Here is a 6,000-nt window from a genome sequence, read left to right as displayed (position 1 = left end):
GGGTGTCAGCTGGCCAGGGTCAACGTCCTGGATCAGCCACTTACTAGCACTGAGACCTCAAGTAAGGGCCCAGATAAACACAATAGCAGTGTGTTGTTTGATTTCTTCGTTCAGCCAGCATGTTTCAGAGCCTTCTCTGGTCCTGGGCTGTGCCCAATAGTTTGCATTTGACACAGATGAATATTACCACTGAGAAGATCCCAGACTTCTCCCACTATCTTAGCGTTCCTGGGCAGAACCCAAACCTCCTCATGAATCATGATGCCTTTTAAGAGCAATGACAGTAGTTTGCCGTGACTTAGGGAAATAAAAGTATTTTATCATCTTATAAGTGCAGTTTAAAGGCATAGTGTCCTTGTCAAAGGAAAATTATATCTCATTTTCCTTGATAAGCAATCAGTTTAGACTGATTAAATTATGATATGTCCATACAATTGTTGAAAAATAATGAGGAATTACCTATATACAAATATGGAAAGATCTCCCAAAATATACTTTTAAGTGAACCAAACATGAACTGTGTGGTGTGAATAAATGATTCAGTTTGTATAAAAATAAGGAGCTATAAGTGTATTTGTATTCATCATAATTGAAAGAAGAGTACACAGAAACAGAGGACTGACCTTTGGGAATCAGGAGTGGAGGGCACACTGAATTTTAGACTTTGCCATATACTCTTTGGCTTCTTTGTTCTGCCGTGACTGGGTTTTACCTTCATAATTTTTTTTTTTTTTTTTTTTTTTTTTTTTGAGACAGAGTCTCGCTCTGTCGCCCAGGCTGGAGTGCAGTGGCGCGATCTCGGCTCACTGTAAGCTCCGCCTCCCGGGTTCACGCCATTCTCCTGCCTCAGCCTCCCGAGTAGCTGGGACTACAGGCGCCGCCACCACGCCTGGCTAGTTTTTTGTATTTTTTAGTAGAGACAGGGTTTCACCGTGTTAGCCAGGATGGTCTCCTACTTTCATAATTTTTAAAACTATTTTAAAAAATTCCCACCACCTTCATAACATCGCCCCAGTAATACCTGTGTGGGACAAAAATGTCTCCTGCTCCTTATTCTGAAATTTGAATTTGGTTAGTTCAAAGTGGAATTTGGTTATTTGGAGTTTGGTTCAAGAGGAGATGGTTTTTTCTGTATTTGTTTCCTGTGGTTGCTCTACAAACTACCACACATTGGTGCCTTACAACACCAAAATCTATTCTTCAAAGTTCTGGAGGCCAGAAGTATACAATCAACTTCGCTGGGTTGAAACCAAGGTGTCCACAGGCCATACTCCCTCCAGAGGGGAGAATCCAGGCCTTAGCTCTTCCAGTGGCTGGCAGCTTTGGCAATTGTGGCTCTTGGCTGCACCACGATTTGCAAAGGCTGAACCTTTGCAAATCTCTGTGTCTTAGTGCGTTTGGGCTGCTATAAGAAAATACCACAGACTGAGTAGCTAATAAACAACAGAAATTTATTTCTCACAGTTCTGGAGGCTGGGAAATGTTAGATCAAAAACGCCAGTAGATTCAGTCTCTGGTGAGGGCCTGTTTCCTGGTTCGTAGATGGTCATCCTCACGTGGTGGAAGGGCAAGGGAGCTCTCTGGGGCCTCTTGAAAAAGGCACTCGTCCCATTCATGAGGACCCTGCCCTCATAACCTAATCACTTCCCACTTCCCAAAAGCCCCATCTCCTAAAACCATCACATTAGGGTTAGGTTTCAATATATGAACTTGTGTGTGTTGTGGGGGGCAGGGGGGCACAAACATTCCGTCTGTAGCACTCTGCCTCTACCTTTACATCACCTTCTCCTCTTCTGTAGGTAGTTAAATATCTGTCTGTTTCTTACAGGGATACATGCGATTGTCTTTAGGGTCTACCAGATAATGCAGCATGATCTTCCCATCTCAAGACCCTTGACTTAATCACATCTGTGAAGACCCTTTTTCCAAATCAACTAGCATGCACAGGTTCCAGGGATTGGGACAGAAACGTCTTTGTGGGGGGAGGTGGTATTTGTCTCCCTACCATAGGAGGTGGTATTTGTCTACCTACCGTAGGAGGTGGTATTTGTCTACCTACCGTATCTTCTATTTGGACCAGAATACAGGACCAAATGCATGCATGAAGTCGTTCATAAATTCCACAGATATTTAAGTGCCTGTTCTATGCAGAAACCGCAAAAGCCCAACCCCTGAGTTTTGAAAAGAGCTTGATCATCCTAGCAGGGACTGAGCACAAGCGAACCTTTGCAAATCGGTCCCCTCCCACACACTTCCTAAAAGGAGGTAGCATCCATCTCTAGAGGGGCCAGGGAAGGGATGTCCGACTGCCACAGACAGGCTCCCCAGCCCTTCCTAGCACAACAGAAGGTGGGGAAGCCGAGGAAGGCACAATAGCTCATCTGGGCTTTCCCGGGGCTGCTCACTCACTTGCAGTCTAGTGAGAGTTTATGCACTCAGTCTGCTTTTAAAGGGCGCCAGTAATACCCTTGCCTCCCTTCACAGGGTTGCGGAACCTCACCTGCTCCATCCTGCAGTGCTGGCTGATGCCAAGGACTTTGGTCTAAAAGTCACAAGTACTCAGGGCTCACATCCTCATCCTGCTTTCATTTCATCTGAAAAATCATGGCACAAGCCTGCACTTTTCTGTGGGGGAAAAAAAAAGAAATATATATATATATAAATGCAAGCTCTGAAAGGGGTCTTTATTATCTGCGTAGCGACAGTTTGCTATAAATAAAATCACCCTGTTTTGCTATTTTATGATTAATAGCTCAACATTCTCACAACAACATTGGCCTTGTTGGCATCCTGGTTCCTTGTTTGCAACGAGCCTGAATGATTCCACAACCTTTCTCTGAATGTGAATTAAGTGCACAGGGTTTTAAACAAAAGAAATGTTGCCTCTTACCACACATTCATATGCAAAGTAATCAGAGCTGCAGCATTCATGCCCATGAATTTCTCATCTCTGGTCGAATATCTGATCTTCATTTTCATCAATTATGCCAAATTAGTAGGATTTATTCTGGGATTGTGTTGTTTGCAGTCTGGTCCTATGACCCCAGGCCTCTCCTGACACCTGCCCAATGTGAAAAGCACATAATTGGTGCTAACATGTCTCATTACTAAGGGTGTGCCCCCACTGGGCTTGACATGCATCAGACAGACACACAATCTGAATATAGAATGGGTCATTTTTTTCCATTCTACAGTTGAGCAAACTAAGGCACAGCTCTAGTTAGGAGTTTGTCAAGATCCAACAGTGAGTCAGTGGAAAATGAAGGAGAATGTGTTTTGGAAATGGCTGTGGCTGCTTTGAACTTCCAGCCACGTTTCCCTCCCTCCCTCATAGAATTCGAAAAGTGAACCTTATCAAGAACAAGACCTTCCACGTTGGATAACAGGTTGCTTTCCCAGAGACTGGAAGGGGTGAGCAAGTATGATGGGCAGCTCATTGATTGATGGACAGATGTTTGAGAGTCCCGAGTAACGATGATGAAACCCTAGGATAGGTGGAGGCGTGCAGGCTGAAGGGTCCGGTCATGAATTCCCACGATGTGAAGGCAGAGAGGGTGCAGAGTCAGCGGAAACTTGCATGCCTAAGAGTACACCATACCAGGCGGAGGTTTCCAGTTCTCTTCTTTCCTGGATGTTACTGACTGATGTATGCAATTTAATAAAATGAGCTGGCTTCTTAAGACACAAACCGTGATGGCTACACCCTGGCCCTTCTCTCTCGCCTCCCTATCGTCGTTTCCACTTCTAGGTCAGTGGCTCCTGAATAGCTTCCAGCCTTGCCAATCATGCCGTGGCCCACAATCAGCTTCAACAACATGGATCAGACTAGAAACATCTTTCTGTGCAAGCCAACCTTCCTGCCCAGGTTTTCCATTTCCCTCAGTGGCAGCACCATTGTTACCCCACAGGTTCATGAGATTCAAGTCACTCTCTCCTCTGCATATATGCAGCATCCATATGTCCTGGAGTTTCTGCAAACAGCCCTGCTTTCAAACCTTCTGTTTTAGTGTCTGACCATGTGTCAATGCTTGTATCTTGATTTTGGACTGAGAAGACAAAAAGACATAGTGACTATACCTGTCAATAAGCTGGCACGGCGGTCTTGTCTTCCTTCCTTATGCCTCCCAATCTGAATTTATTTCTAGTTACCAGTGCAGGAGTTCCTGTTCTCACAGCTGGATTTTGTAATAACATCAGCCCCCTCCATTTTGCTTTTCATGAGTCCATCAAATAGATCCTCCAAACATAATTGCCCTTTATTCTCTCAGCAAAAGAACCCCAAAACATAAAAAGCAAAACAAAAAAACCCCAAAAACCCACAGTACCTTTCCGCTCCCAACCAGATGAATTCACCCTCGTTATCTTGGGGCTTCCTTCTCTAAAGCCTTCCATCTGCTCCAGCCCCCACAGGCCTTTATCTCCCTGAAACAATATGACACTCATTTTTAGTTTTAGAACTTAACTTCCAACATTCTAAGCTGCTTTATTTGTCATCTCTCAAAAGAGGTTTTAAGACCCCTAAAGAAGCACAGCTCTTTAGCTGTTTTTGGACACCTTTTGTCATGGGAAGCTGGTTTCGGCCAAATTGTAAGTATTCAACAATTATCTTTTAAGTGAGATGTGATTGGATAGCTTAGTATGTGAAATGAGTGTCTCTCATAAACCAGTTCCCTTTACATGTACAGCTATTTAAAGAGATAAACAATATCATTATTTCCCAGAACAAAAATGACCACATGATGAATAAGGCTTTATGAAAAAAACATGGACAAGCTTGTCTTGCTTTAGAATAAAGGTGGGTAAAAAAAAAAAAAAAAAAAAACCAACTTTGGGGGCTGTTTGCATTTTATATGTAAACAGTGACATCTGCTGGTGAACATGCACAGCACTGACACGGCACCTTGAAGTGGATTCAGGGTTCAGAAGCACGAACTTCATTGAGTCTTTCATCACCGTCCTCTCAGAGACACCCAAAGGCCCCTTGTGAGACCCCAGAATCAGGTCATGTCCTCATACTCGATGATGATGGATGTGTTATTCTGGGAAATCATGCAATTTAATTAAGACAGTGCATCGATAATTAAAACGATTCTCCCTGTATCGGTTTCATTAGCCCAGTTTTAACTTTTAATAGTCTTCTCTTATGATACATTTTCCCCTTGGAAGATTCCTGCCTGGCTTCCCTAGGGGAAGTGCTTAAAAGCATCAATCTCATCACAGTTCAGCAATCAGGAGATAATTTTGTTCCCTAATTCTGTTTTTCCAGCATGTTTGTAAACAATGCCATCAGGGATAAAAGTGTTTGAAGCTGAAGCTGGGGCTGCCATCCAAACGTGGAAAGCGTGCCAGAGGACTGTCTTTCCCGGGCCCGCTCCACCTGCACGCCACAGAGACGAAGCTCAGCTCCGGGATAAGGTAAATATCAAGAGCCACGCAGCAGCATGTCTTGCATTCAAAGCAGAACAGCGGGTGGTTTTGTTGGCCAACCTGGCTGCATGGGAGAAAGCCAAGCAACACCATTGATTTAAGCCTCAGGAAAAACCAAAAGTCTTTGGCCACCTCAGGTTGTAAATCTGGCATCAGATGTCAGAACCTTGTATGAAAGCAGAGACTACTAGGTTCTGCTGTTGCTTGAAAGGAATAGTCCAAAGAAAAGCCTGACTCCAAAGAAGGGCTGTCCCGGGCTCAGGACCCCACAGCGACTACATGCCTGGGCCGGGAACTGCGGGGAAGGCAGCCCAGAATGGTCACATCTCACTCTGCAGCCCCCTCACCGGACAAGGACACCTCCTGTCAGGTTCCTAGTTCTAGTCATTCTTCCTTGTCTCTGAGACCTGTCCCTCTTTTCATATCATTTCTACGGCCACCCCTGATTCAGCCTCAGGTGCCTCGGAGAACTCCCTGGCCAGGCCCCATGGGCACACTCTACACACACGATTGAACAAGACCTCTAAACGAGACCGCAAAGCAGGCCCGTTTCCTTCAGGTGACTGACGTGGG

General features: G+C 44.8%; 1 protein-coding gene across 1 annotated transcript in view; it reads right to left on the bottom strand.

Moving 5' to 3' along the window:
• Positions 1-751: 751 nt before the first annotated feature.
• LOC139364036 (collagen alpha-1(I) chain-like) overlaps positions 752-6,000 on the bottom strand; it is an 88,552-nt gene continuing 83,303 nt past the window's right edge. The window contains exons 8-10 of the mRNA XM_071099265.1: positions 4,901-5,039; positions 2,891-4,422; positions 752-2,625 (exon numbers count right to left, since the gene is read on the bottom strand). The gene's annotated coding sequence lies outside the window, so the exon portion shown is untranslated. The remainder of the gene's footprint in view (positions 2,626-2,890; positions 4,423-4,900; positions 5,040-6,000) is intronic.

The sequence above is a fragment of the Macaca nemestrina genome, chromosome 7 (genome assembly GCF_043159975.1).
Source record: "Macaca nemestrina isolate mMacNem1 chromosome 7, mMacNem.hap1, whole genome shotgun sequence".
Lineage (NCBI taxonomy): Eukaryota > Metazoa > Chordata > Mammalia > Primates > Cercopithecidae > Macaca > Macaca nemestrina.
The sequence above is the reverse complement of the archived record's forward strand: the minus strand, read 5'-3'. Positions and strand labels throughout refer to the sequence as shown.